This window comes from Podarcis vaucheri, assembly GCF_965113315.1.
Source record: "Podarcis vaucheri genome assembly, chromosome: 10".
In the NCBI taxonomy this organism is placed as follows: Eukaryota; Metazoa; Chordata; class Lepidosauria; order Squamata; family Lacertidae; genus Podarcis; species Podarcis vaucheri.
Genome location: NC_138748.1, coordinates 36,376,657 through 36,391,272, shown reverse-complemented (window position 1 = coordinate 36,391,272; position 14,616 = coordinate 36,376,657). Strand labels below are relative to the sequence as shown.

At 43.6% G+C, this 14,616-nt stretch overlaps 1 protein-coding gene across 2 annotated transcripts in view; it reads left to right on the top strand.

Annotated features, from left to right (window-relative positions):
* MGAT4C (MGAT4 family member C) overlaps positions 1-14,616 on the top strand; it is a 335,473-nt gene that overhangs the window by 79,097 nt on the left and 241,760 nt on the right. The gene's annotated exons all lie outside the window — the stretch shown is intronic.

Sequence of the window (14,616 nt, the reverse complement as noted above, 5' to 3'; positions counted from 1 at the left end):
CATGTGTTTATTTAACAACTATGTCACCACAAACTTTTTTAAAAATACCATTGACAAAAAATAAACAGAGGAACTTGGAGTGATGTAGAATTCATCTCTCTGCAGAATTCAGTCTGCTTTCTTAAAGCGTTAAGATTTTCCTCCCACAAAGTCTGTCATCTTCACTGGAGCATAGGAGCCAATGAAAATATTAAGCCTTTTTAAAAACATGTTGGTCTATGGAGGCAGGGAAAGTTGTCAAATGAGACCCAAAAGAATGTTCTAAAATATAAGTTTTATCCCACAGATATTTTAACAACCTATTACCCACTATCTGCACAAAAAGCTGATATGCAATCCAAGTAGGGGGTACCTCCTGTGGGAGCGGAATCCATAGTTTAACTATACGCTATGCAAAGAATAACTTTATTTTGTCTGTCCTGAATCTTTCATCAATCAGCTTCATCGTATATCAGTGAATTCTAGTGTTCCAGAGCTCCGGTGTAAAATTCAACCCTGTTATAATTAAGGTCTTAGAACTTTGATATATTTTAACAGGAGACTCTAACTGAAATTAACGGGACTCAAAGATATTTATCTTTTGGCTAAGGTAAAGGGTAAAGGTACCCCTGCCCATACGGACCAGTCTTGCCAGACTCTAGGGTTGTGCGCTCATCTCACTCTATAGGCCGGGAGCCAGCGCTGTCCGCAGACACTTCCGGGTCACGTGGCCAGCGTGACAAGCTGCATCTGGCGAGCCAGCGCAGCTCACGGAATGCCGTTTACCTTCCCGCTGGTAAGCGGTCCCTATTTATCTACTTGCACCTGGAGGTGCTTTCAAACTGCTAGGTTGGCAGGCGCTGGGACCGAACGACGGGAGTGCACCCCACCGCGGGGATTCGAACCGCCGACTATGCGATCGGCAAGTCCTAGGCGCTGAGGTTTTACCCACAGCGCCACCCGCGTCCCACATCTTTTGGCTGGATTGCATCAAATTGCATCAAATTATTTTAGAAACTTAGAATTTAAGCTGTTTTTTGCACAGGTCAGTTTCCTAACTTTGAATTATGTACTTATCTAAATCCTTCTTGTGTCATTTGTTATGTAAGTGGGCAGTTTAATTAAGGAGCCAATGTGTTGAAATGGCTGGAGTGCTGAACCTTGGGCCAATAAGTATCTGTCAGCCTACACTGCCTCACACGGTTGTTGTGGGGAGAAAATAAGGAGGGGAAGAAGCTGCCCTAAGCTCTTTGGAAGAAAGAGGGAATATAAATGTAATAAATAAATACAGATGTGAGATACAACAACAAATTCACCATAACTTTTGCGTGAGACAGTCCTGTCTTGCTTATATAACTATTGAAAGAATACTACAGACTCTATAGTCTGGCTTCATGGGTTAACTTCACAGGAAGGGAAGTTAAGTGTTGATCAAAAACAAGGAACGGAGTAATTTAGAACTACTATAAAGCACGGGTGGCGCTGTGGGTTAAACCACAGAGCCTAGGGCTTGCTGATCAGAAGGTCAGCGGTTCGAATCCCTGCAACGGGGTGAACTCCCCTTGCTCGGTCCCAGCTCCTGCCAACCTAGCAGTTCAAAAGCACCTCAAAGTGCAAATAGATAAATAGGTACAGCTGTGGTGGGAAGGTGAACGGCGTTTCCGTGCGCTGCTCTGGTTCGCCAGAAGCAACTTAGTCATGCTGGCAACGTGCCCCGGAAGCTGTATGCCGGCTTCCTCGGCCAATAAAGCGAGATGAGCGCCACAACCCCAGAGTCGTCTGTGACTGGACCTAATGGTCAGGGGTCCCTTTACCTTTATAAAGCACTATCCCATACATTTCTGCTCAGAGGTAAGTCCCATTGAGTTTGGTTGGGGTTACTCCCAGTTATATGGGTACAGGATTGTAGCTTTAGTAGTTTGGAACTACCAGAATAGGAATGAGAAACCTGTACTTCTCCAGATATTCTTGGTCTACAACTCCCAATATCCCTAGCCATTTGCCATGCTGGTTGAAGTTGTGGAGGACTGCAACATCTGGAGGTCTACAGGTCTCCCAGCCTTGATTTAAAAGGAAGAATAATACCGAGAAAGTGAATTGTTGTAACATTGTAAACACATTTGATACAGATATGAAATGAAAGCCCTTCTTGGGGGACAACTTTCCTGACACAATTTTTCTTTGCTTAGTCTAAGAAAGCACAAGATGCACTGCCTTATGCAAGAATGACATGAAGAGTATTGCCCTGTAGAATGTTTGCATTCATACTCAAAGCATGTCAGACTTAACAAAGTAAGCTGTTTTCCTAACACACAGCAAGTAATGTAGCAATTCAATAGCATAGAAATAGTTGAGATATAAGTGTTTTGACCATGTACATTCAAGAGCAAGTAGAATACATTCTCTTCTATAATGGGGATCACAGAGGTTACAACTTTACTAAGGCAGCATTAAAGTGATCTAGTTAATACATTTTGTTTCTTGAGGCCTTTAATACTAAGATGTCTTTTATTTGAGAGCTGAAATGGCTAGAGCATGGTGAAATGAGAGTTGATGCATTTCAAGGTCAATATCAGTAGGAAATCTAGCGCTCTCAAGTGAGTCATGCACATTTTGGGGTGAGAGAGGTACAATGCTTCTTTTTTTCTTTAGACAAATAGGAATATTTTTCTTATACTCAGGGTTGACTCACAACAAATGATTGATATCCTCCAACACAGGAAATTCTCATTATTCAAAAGTGTCTTTCACAAATATGGATCCTAGCTACTTTGGACGTGATATGGGCTTATGAAAGGACAGGTCACACCTGAAGCACTTGCAAGCTTTGGACTTGGTGCAAAATGCTCTTTAAAGGCAAAAAAAAAAAAAAGAAAAAGAAAAAAGAAAAAGAAAAAATCTGATACAAAGAGAATCAGGGAGTTTGTTTCATATGCATTTTCTCCATATCCCTTTTCAACTCATTGTGTGGTTGTAGTCAACAAATGATTACCCCTCTGTGTAGTTAGATGACACATATGAAAGTCAAGGAAGGGGTAAGCACTGGCGGGGGAAGAGGAGTGTGGGGGGAGTGCAATGCAATTTAGGTGGGGTGCCATAGCGGCTGCCCCCCCTGCCCGCACTGGGTGCCCTGCCCCCACAGGTGGTGTGCCACGCCCCCGGACATGCTCCAGCCCTTCTCTCCACCCCCCGGTGCCACAGCATGAAGCTCTGCCACAGGGGGTAAGATTTGGATACAAGCCAGGGCACTCAGAACAGCAAGCTAGAAATTGCAATAGCAACAGCTGGCTTTTAATCGTTCTGTAGCTAAAGGGTTATTCTAGCTCCAACCCCTGTGACAGAAGCTGTTGGCCCTTTGGGGGCTTGGAAGCCTTCTACTTTTCTGCCTGTTGGATTGTACAGCATAGTGCCTTCCTACACCAAGGAGGTTTCCAAGGTGCAGGGTCAGTGTTGCCACCTTGAAATGATGAGGATGTCTTGGAGTCTCCCTCCTGTGGGAGGCAGGCATTTCTGGGGTTATTTCCACACATGGCTGCTACCCCACAGTCTTCCCCATCCTCTGTCATCAGAGTTCAAGTCTGGTCTTGTCCTTGACTTCCATTGGGCATGCCTATTTTTTATTTTTATTTTTGGCTGTGTTCAGGTGACTATGCCATGGAACACAGGACCTAGGCTCAGGCACATTTGCATCAGAAGAGGAGCCCTGAGACATCAAACAAAAACCCTCTCCTTCGACCAACTTGGGAAACAGCCAAATATTTCTTACCCAGTGCCAGGGTAAAGCTCTTGAGCACTTGCAGTTACAAAACTTGGCAGGCATGCAGGCAATTAGGGGTGAACCCAGGGGGTTATTTCAGTGTAGAGATCCCATTGATGTTCATCGAATCCCAGCTTGGAAATGAACTTTGTAGCCTCAAAGGTGAGTGCTTGAAGCCCTCACACACTTACCTAGCTCAGATAAAAATTTGATCAAAATTGCTATTTTCCACTCACAGAAGAGTAACTTCCAGCCCCAAAACACACTTCCATTCCCATCCCCTTTTAATAAGTGTATCAGTATAGGCTATGAATGCATTTGAGGAGCAACAAGTGCCCTTCTAATATCTCCCATTCTCCCATTCCACCCCCCTGAAAAACCCAGTTATTTTCAGCGTGAAATTGAGATGAGCTTTAGGAAACTCAAAGTATCTCTAGACCTGTGCCAGAAGTAGAGTTCATGTCCACCTTCCACCTCACTCCCACAATTCTTCCCCAGGTACTCAGCCTTTCAGCTTCCTGCCTTCATTTTACTGCTCCATCCTCAGAAGTAACAGGAAACCTACCGACTTCATCAGAGTGGACCCCTCAGAAATAGGGCAATTGAGAGCTGATATTCTGCGGTGAAACACAACCTTAAATGTGCATTGCCCTGTGGTGGTACAGTACCCTTCAGTATCAGTGTTGGGACAACACTCTAGGTTACAGGAACTCTGGTTTAAACACCACCCACATGATACATTTAAAGCACATGGCTTCTCCCAAGCAATCCTGAAAACTGTAATGTGTTAAAAGTTTAGAGAATTGTGACTCCTTGAGAGCTAAACTGGTATAGATGTGACCTTTATCTTTCTTTTAGCTCCCAAAGTTAAGTATTTCACATTTTGATATAGGATTAACACTCCCCGCTTCTCGTTATTGGCTGCTTTCCGTGTTCTGCAACCCATCTTTGTTCAGCACTTCAGGTACTCAGTAGCATTCCTGCAGCGAGTCGGCAGTAGCTCCTACGCAGACTTCAGTCGCAAACAGGGAAAGATGCTGTATTGTAATGTTGGGCATAATTCAGTCAAAGTGAGGCAGTCATTAAGTCCCAAGAGACTGCAGCAAGTGCTTGAATCTTTCCCACTGAAATCAGTTAAACTCTCAAGTGCTTATACTGTAACCATTCAGCCTTTTCATCTATCCCAGGATTGTTTCAAACAATGGCTTGGGGCGGAGGAGTTGGGGGGAGAGAGGGGGGTGAGGTAGAATTGTGTGTGAAATGGAGTAAACAGAATTTATCCCAAACTATGCATCCACTTTGCTAAGGTTTAATGATGCAGGGAGAATTTGTTTTTCAACATGTAAATTGAGCTTTCCTAAAGGAAAGGCATTTGTTCATTTTTTGTATGATGTATAGCACAATGCATTGTGTGTGTGTGTGTGTGTGTGTGTGTGTGTGTGTGTATTCTTCCCCTCGCTACTTCTGTTCCTCTTGCACAAAGCTTTGTTCTAGTTTCTCTTTGTGTCTGTCATGGTTACTATCTCCCGACTGTATTTTTTTATGTCTAGTGTCTGCTGTCATTAGAAGGATTTACTTGAATAAATCTTTACCTCCCTAATAAATCTGCAAATATGAAATTAACAAGAAGCAGGCTGGTTTTTCAGTCTCTCATACGTACTTGTAATTGTGCATGCAGCATCCATTATTCCTTACTGCAGTGACAAATCTATATGGTTGATAATTCATTATTTTCTGAGTTGGCTCCCTGTTCACTTATTCATCTCAGAGAAATATTTCTTTCTGCCTACTTAAATGCTCAGGAAAAAAAGAACTTCAAACTTCTGAGAATACAATATATGCCCTTGATGAGGGTGTCTCTGTGAAACAAGGTTTGAATTTTTAGGTATTATATTGATGGAAAATTGGGAATGGGGAAAAATAGAAAGGGCTGTTTGAAAAATAGTAACGCCTTCTACATTTCCATGGCAGTAAATTCCACTGAATTTCAGTGTCACTTGTAAAATCCAACTAGATTAGGATTGCGGTTTGGGAGTCCAATGAGCTTTAGGTGCAGCAGTGTAAGGAAAGTCTTCCCCCACTTACAGATCTTATATCTAGCAATGCTGGAACAACCCAATTTTTTGCTTATTAAAAGGCTCGGGGGGTGTCTTGCATACGGTATATGTCTAAAAAAGATCCAGTTTAAATAAGGTGAGACTCATTGGATTGCAAGAGAGGCAATAGAGAGTGGGAAGGACTATACAGAAGCATAGTGAAGGAAACTTTAAACGACATATTCCATATTTATGGCAGAGTTTATTTGCATCTCCAGAGATTTTGAGAATGCTAGTTGTGACTCAGTAATTAAGGCTGACTTCCATTTTATATTTCTGACCTGGTATAAGGCAGTTTCCGATGTCCAGGGTGTCCAAAACACTCAGGAGCTGATGTGAAATTCAGATAACAATAGCAATATATTTATTGGTATTTCTGGAACATTTGAGAGTGCCAGGTGTGACTCATTAATTAGCAGTATGGCTTGAGACAAGCCTGTTGTTGTTTAGTCATTTAGTCGTGTCCGACTCTTTGGGACCCCATGGACCAGAGCACACCAGGCACTTCTGTCTTCCACTGCCTCTTGCAGTTTGGTCAAACTCATGCTGGTAGCTTCAAAAACACTGTCCAACCATCTCGTCCTCTGTCATCCCCTTCTCCTTGTGCCCTCAATCTTTCCCAACATCAGGGTCTTTTCCAGGGAGTCTTCTCTTCTCATGAGGTAGGCAAAATATTGGAGCCTCAGCTTCAGGATCTGTCCTTCCAGTGAGCACCCAGGGCTGATTTCCTTCAAAATGGTAGGTTTGATCTTCTTGCAGTCCATGGGACTCTCAAGAGTCTCCTCCAGCACCATAATTCAAAAGCATCAATTCTTCGGCGATCAGCCTTTTTTATGGTCCAGCTCTCACTTGCATACATCACTACTGGGAAAACCATAGCTTTAACTACACAGACCTTTGTTGGCAAGGTGATGTCACTGCTTTTTAAAATGCTGTCTAGGTTTGTCATTGCTTTTCTCCCAAGAAGCAGGCGTCTTTTAATTTCGTGACTGCTGTCACCCTCTGCAGTGATCATGGAGCCCAAGAAAGTAAAATCTCCCACTGCCTCCTTCTCTTCTCCTTCTATTTGCCAGGAGGAGATGGGCCCAGTGGCCATGATCTTCGTTTTTTTGATGTTGAGCTTCAGACCATATTTTGCACTCTCCTCTTTCACCATCATTAAAAGGTTCTTTAATTCCGCTTCACTTTCTGCCATCAAAGTTGTGTCATCTGCATATCTGAGGTTGTTGATATTTCTTCCGGAAATCTTAATTCCGGCTTGGGATTCATCCAGCCCAGCCTTTCACATGATGAATTCTGTATATGTTAAATAAACAGGGAGACAATATACAGCCTTGTCGTACTCCTTTCCCAATTTTGAACCAATCAGTTGTTCCATATCCAGTTCTAACTGTAGCTTCTTGTCCCACATAGAGATTTCTCAGGAGACAGATGAGGTGATGAGGCACCATTTCTTTAAGAACTTGCCATAGTTTGCTGTGGTTGACACAGTCAAAGGCTTTTGCATAGCCAATGAAGCCGTATATTTGTAAAATTTGGGCAGGAAAGAAAGAGTAGTAGCACACACTTTTTGTATGTGTGGTAGTACTTCAACTCTGGAACTCTCTCTAAGCCCAGTTGCCTTAATGGGTGTTTTTTGCACAATTCCTGGATTTTTTCCTTTTCTAATGGGCTTTTAGAAGTATTTGTTATCTTTTAGCTGGCTTTAGTGGATGTTTCCTGTGAATGTTCTTATTTGATATTGATATGATGTTTAATGTGAGGATAGTCATTAAAAGATTGGGCTGTAAATGTATTAGAACAGGGACGAGGGGCCTACGAGCCTCCAAATGTTTCTGGATTCCAACTCTCAACATACCTGACCATTGGCCATGTTGTCTTGGGGTGAAAGCTGCTGGAGTCCACCAACATATAGAAGCTCATAGGTCTGTCTTAAAGCATAGACATTTGTGGCACTCTTTTCCAATCTCTCTCTCTTTCTCTAATGTTTATTGAGTTTCAGATCAAACACAAAAAACATACAAAAAACAAAATACAAACATAGTAGTGTATGCAGAATTCAAAAACATCAGTCAACCTTCCCCAGGCCCTTCTCCAGCATTGCATCTATGATAGATCCATATTACTTGGCTAAAACAGGAAGAAACAGATTAAAGTAAAGAAAGTAAAGAATCCATACACCTACCAGGTCTAAACCAGTCAAACATGTTTGTATTGGGTTTGAACTTATTTATGACCACTTCTCTCTTTTTTCCTTTCAACCTTCTGGCTGGGGAAATGACAGATTACATAATGGCAAATTATCATCTTTCTTATACTTGTGGATGTTCCTTATATGAGGAAATGACATTTCAATCAGGACATTACCCACTTAACAGTAAATACATATAACCCCCAACATTACCCCCACCACAATTCATTAAACACTTGCAGTTTTCTCCCTCCATCTCTCCATCTCCCTCCATCTCTCCCTGCAGATCCTTTAGTTCCGCTAGTATCTTCACTTTTGGCCCATCTTCTTCCAACAATTTCGTGCAGACTCTCAGCTCCGTACAGTCTGGAACTTAGCATTATGCTGAAATCATGCACTATGGCAGTTAATGGACTACTCTGTAGAAAGGGAGTGCATGTGCAAAACACAGATCTGGGAAATGTAAGAAATGTTGGGACATTTTGTTAAATAATGATTGCACCTGCCAAAGTGACAGACTGCCAAACCCCCGAAGGACATTTACCGTGCTAATGGATCCAATATTATGCCTACTATCATGCCAGGACCTTCTGTTCTTTATTTCACAGAGTGTCCTACTTAACATAGCCTCAGTTTGAATTACTCAATAATATCCTCCTACATTCTAAATTTCAGCATTTATTACCAGCAGTGCATTATGCCTGTAATGCATTATTTGATGGTTAATAAACAAAAACATAATGTAGCTGCCTTATCTGATTTGTCCACAAAATAAAATTATACATCTGTGTAACTAATACTTTCTAATAAAAAGAACTTGCTTTGCACATCATCTTTCTTAAATGAATAATTTGATTTATTTTAATGGCATAAAAGACATTACTGCTGAGGTTGGGGTGCTTATTCCCCAAAAAACCCTGTAATAATCTAAAACAGTTTATTCACAAAGGGTTTGTTTATGTATGTGTTTGCATTTCCTGATGCCTTATTAGTGACTCCAGTGGAAAGCTTCCAATGGATTAATTGCTTGATTTTCCACAAGTTCTTTATTTATCATCATTAACAGGCCTGTTGAAAGTGGGTTTTTTATGGTGTAATGTGTCATTTACAGAAAATTTCTCTCTGGCGCACTGACAAAAGGAGTATATTAGATGTTATGCTGTCTAATTACATGGCTTGATTCTAGCAATCATTTCCAATTTGTTGGTCTCAAGACACAGAAGGACACAAAGGCAGCCCACTGAAGACCAGGTCTTAAAACTCTTTCTAACGGTTATCTACTAAGGATAGGAAAAAATGGCAGGAAAGTCTCCCTTTGTAGCATTTCTTATAAGCTGAACCAAGCAGCACATATTGCTACTGTTTGATTGTGCCTAAAGCAAAATGCTAAAGCAACTGTGGAGGTTCCAGTTCAGAAAAGTCATTTGATAAGCTGAAGGAGATAAAAAAGAGTTTGAAAAGACTACAACATTTTTCTTGGAGTCCATGCATCCCTAAATAGAAATGCAATGAAAATGCAGTACCACCCAGAAACTGCAACATTTAGGCAGTGCTTTTTTGGGTGTGAAAAATGAGGTACTGGTCCTCATATATTGATCCTATGGGTCAGTGGCATAGCATGGGTTGCCGGTGCCCAGGGCAGGCAAGTCACCAATGTCAGCAGAGTGACTCCCCACCACCAGAGCCAAGCTGCACCGCCTGCCCACCTGTGCATGGGGGAGCCTGGCTAGCCAACACTGCCTTTGTTGGGTGAATCCTCCCAGATGCCCACAGAGAGGAGCACCAGGCCAGACAGCTTTGGGGTTGCCCCATTTCCACCTCCCTCCATCCACACTTACTTACTGTGGGCCTGGGTGACTCCCACTGCCATTTGGAGTGTTTGGCACACTGAGCGATGAGCAAGTAAGTGCTGGCTGGCCGAAGTGTAGCCTGGCGGAAGGGCAGCCCAACCTCAGGAATTCACCCTCAGGAGTGTAAAGAAGGCAGACGGGGCCCTCTACCTGGTGTGTGCAGAGCCTCTGCGGTTGCCGGCCTCTTCTGGAGACACAGCAAGGCCAGGCTGGGCTCTGGGGCTGGGTGACCCCTGGGGGCAGGCAGGAAGGGAAGGATGAGGAGCCGGCGATGGAGGTTTTTTAAGAGAGGTTGGGTGGACATCCGCCAGTGATCATTTAGCTATGATTCCTGCATTGCATGGGTTAGACTATATAACCCTTTTGGTCCCTTCCAACGCTACAATTCTATGATTCTTTGGTAAAGTACTAAGGGACTTCTGACGATGTGCCCTTACACATATGTCATCATGTGTAAGCACTTTTAGTTGTCTTGACATGGGGAGTATATCATACAGGAGTGCCAGCTCGCCCTCAGGATTGTTGGTGCCCACCACCACAACATGGACATGCAACATCACACGCCCACACCTGTATGTAGCACGTGTGACATGCAGGTATGTGTGTGTGTGATGTCACATGTCCATGTTGCTTAGGTCAGCACCTCTTCTTCCTACTCCTCTCTGCAGCCAGCCAGGGAGGCACCCTTTTCTGTGGGGAGGGGCACCGTCACTGCCTCTGGGTCCAAGCTCCTCCTCGCAGAAAAGTATGCCTTGCTGGCTGGCTGTGGAGGGTGGAGCTGAACTATTTCTCTCTTGGAGGCAGTGCTGCCGCCTGCTGGCTTTTCTCATTGATTTTGTGGGTGCCAGCCCCCACAATTATATTATTGCGGTTGCCCAAGCCCTCTGGAGTTGGCTCCTATGATATTTTATGAACCTGCTCTAAGGGATGCTGGATGTATTGGGCCAGGGACACTTGAGAAATTCCAATACAAACTGAATCCACACCTCCCAGAACAACAGTACAAATCTAACCATGTCTACTTAGAAGTAAATCCTATTCCATGAGCCTGGCTCTAAGATAAGTGTGATTTGCACTGAACTACAGGGGGCATTGGATTAGGACAAGGTGTCCCTCTCCTCAGTCCTGCCAAACTCAATCGGTGTCATCCTGCAAAAAGCCCCTAAACAGGTCATCCAGTGGGCAGAAAGGTGCCAAGCCAGCTCCAGTGCTGTCATGTACGTTGATAGGAAGTGTGATAAATATGTATTTAAATAATACTTAAATCAGAATTTTTTATCTGAATTTCTTTTTTTTAAATAAATCTGCAGCTTACCACGGAAACAGGATGCAACAGATTTATGACTGCATGTGTGAAACTCAGGTAGTCCAGAAACATGCTAATTTGTCTGTCTCCCATCATGACATAACTTGGAATGCACAACGTTGCATATTGTACATTATACATATTACCTGACAGAAATATGATAGTTATGGATCAATGTCAAAGTGTATCACAAGGAGAAACAAATATATTTTTTTAAAAAAGGAAGATTTGTGATAGCCCTGTTGGGAGAGCACGAGACTCTTAATCTCAGGGCTCTGGGTTTGAGTCCCACTTTGGGCAAAAGATTCTTGCATTGCAGGGGGTTGAACCAAATGACTCTTGTAGTCTCTTCCAACTCTGCAGTTCTATGGTTCTAAGATTCTATGATCTGGATATAAAAGCAGGAAAAAAGAAACAGAAAGGGGAGAAAAGGAGTAGTGGTTAAGAGCGGTGGACTCATAATCTGGGGAACCGGGTTCGCGTCTCCGCTCCTCCACATGCAGCTGCTGGGTGACCTTGGGCCAGTCACACTTCTCTGAAGTCTCTCAGCCCCACTCACCTCACAGAGTGTTTGTTGTGGGGGAGGAAGGGAAAGGAGAATGTTAGCCGCTTTGAGACTCCTTCGGGTAATGATAAAGTGGGATATCAAATCCAAACTCTTCTTCTTCTTCACAAGGGTAATTATTCCTATCTGTATAACCAATGAAAATGTTTCCCAGAACTTGGATTGTTGCTTGTTATACAAAAGTGACATAGACTGGAAGTCAAGTGGTTCATTCATCTATCCTTTCATGGACTTCTCACACAAATAAATGTGGTTGGGATCACTAGCCAAGAGTGCCTGTTTTGTAAAACAAATGCATTCTGTCATTCATCCTGTTTTAAGAAAACGGATCAAAAGCTGTGCGGCCCATTTGTTCAAAAACCATTACGACTTTACTTATTAAATTGCTAATTCATCTAACTAAACATCAGTCAGCGAGCTGTTTAACAAACAATTGGATCTGAAAAAAAATTATATACACAGCTCATAGATACATGTTGTTTCTGCAAATTAGTTCCCAATGAAAATGGATTGCTGAAGTGCCAAAATACTGACTATTTTATGGATTAAACCACATACCATGGCCCTATCTATATTTAGTCACATAGGCATGTGGGTATTCTGTCAAGTTTATTATCAGCTACTGCAACACAAGCTTGGCAGGGGCTTGGACTCGATGCTTGGCAGGGGGTTGGACTCGATGGCCCTTGTGGTCTCTTCCAACTCTCTGATTCTATGATTCTAAGCATTTAAGAGAACTGAAAGTTTTAAAGTAGATCAAGCAGTGATTAACCAGATGAGGGTAGATGTATCCTTGACAAGCTGAGGACTCCCTTCTGCTAGTGGCCTGGATCTGAAAGGTTGGCAGAGCTCATTCTGCCATGAGTGTCACTACCTATATCCTAAGTGTCAGGGACTGGGCAGAGGAAGAATGGTGGAGAACACCTCCCCAGCCTGACCCTTCCAGAGAAGAGGAAGACAACAGAATTACAACAGGGGTTTGAGGGCGGTCACAGCTCAGAGGCAGATGAGGTGAAAAGTTGGGAAATAGTGGGAGAGGAGGAGGAGAAAGAGGAAGCACCAGGGGGACAACAGCTGATGGATACAGTGTCTTTCAAAAGACTCCAGACCCCGCCCCCTCCCAGAAGCCAGAAAGCAAAGAACTTGACAGAGGGCATGTAGCAGCACCTGTAGAGGAGATGATGCTGATGACAAATGAGGAAGTAGGAAAGAAGAGGGGTGGAGAGTCACTCAGGACAACGCCATTGTCCAAGAGGCTGTGTTCCAAAGTCTGTCTCTGTAAATACCAAATAAAAAGTGGATGGTAAGGAACTTTTCCTTGTCTTTGTACGTTCCTGGACAACTGGCCATGGGAGTTGTTTGCAGGTGCCTTGACACTAAGTAAGTGGGCCCCAACATCCCAAGGACAAACCCCGAGAGACGCTGCATATTCAAAGAACTTCTGTGAGGTGGTAGCTCGTGAGGGGTACCATCCCGGTGTATTGAAAATGTGCTGTGCCAGCGTGATCAGGCTGAAAGGCCAAAAAGGTGTGCATGCCATGCAGCAGCCTGTAGTCAGACACTGAGAATGCCCAAAGGTAGATTTATGAAACCAGAGAAGAAGAGGAGTTTGGATTTGATATCCCACTTTTCACTCCCCTTCAGGAGTCTCAAAGCAGCTAACATTCTCCTTTCCCTTCCTCCCCCACAACAAACACTCTGTGAGATGAGTGGGGCTGAGAGACTTCAAAGAAGTGTGACTGGCCCAAGGTCACCCAGCAGCTGCATGTGGAGGAGCGGAGACGCGAACCCGGTTCCCCAGATTACGAGACTACCGCTCTTAACCACTACACCACACTGGTGAGTTTAGTGTGACCAGTTCCTCCACATTGGGCGACAAGCCTAGGTGGTGCCATGGTGCATCACAGCTATGGCATAATGAATAGAGCAGAAGGGAAGCTGTGAGGTGGGGGCACACTAAATTTTGTCCTCACACAAGGTGCTGCTGAAATTGGAAAGACCAAAGTTCACTCTTGATGAGCCACCTTCTCCGGAATGTCCCTATTTTCCCTGCAAGTGCCTCTGTTGCTGAAGTTGGGGAAGAGAATGAGCCAGCACTTGTCACAAGCAGTGGTGGTGGTGGTGGTGGTAACTGTGCCTGCAAGAGAGGATCCCATGGCCTCTCCGCGGCTGTTTCTTCCAGCTTCTTCCCTTGGGCAGCTTGTAGTGACTGCTGGAGAGCAGGCAAGGAGGAGAGACTGAAGCCACCAAGGCTCAGCCTCATGTGATATGCTGGCTCTGAGGGGCAGACAGAGGGCAGGGCCACCCTGGGAGGGAAGAAAGGGGGAACAGAGCAGAGCACAAGGAGTTCCAATTATTATTATTATTATTTATTTTAATGTTTTGGCTGTCTGTGTCTGATCTTGTGCCTTTCTAACATTTATTTATATGTGCGTACTTTTTTTCCTTTTTGTAAATCTACCAAAAAATAAAGTAAAATAAAATAAGGATTCTCAGGAAAGTGGAAGGTGTGTGTGCTGTGTCCCGTTGGTATAGTGGTGACAGAACTTGCCCTTCTTCTGATAGAAAATGCTCTGCAGGTGGTAGGGGACAAACATGGGGGGTCAAGGAAGGTCAGTTGAGGGTAGGGGAGTGAGAAATGTCACTATTTTCACCTGAGGAATGTTGGAAGGTATGCACAAGGAGAGAAAAGGATGGGGAAGTTCCATTGCACAGCTAAAATTCCTTGTCCTAGCAGAACTGCTTAGATACTCAAAATAAAAATAAAAAATAAAAAATTGTCCAGTAGCACCATAGAGACCAACAAAGTTTGTTTTGGGTATAAGCTCTTGCGTGCATGCACACTTCCAGAACAAACTTAGCTGGTCTCTAA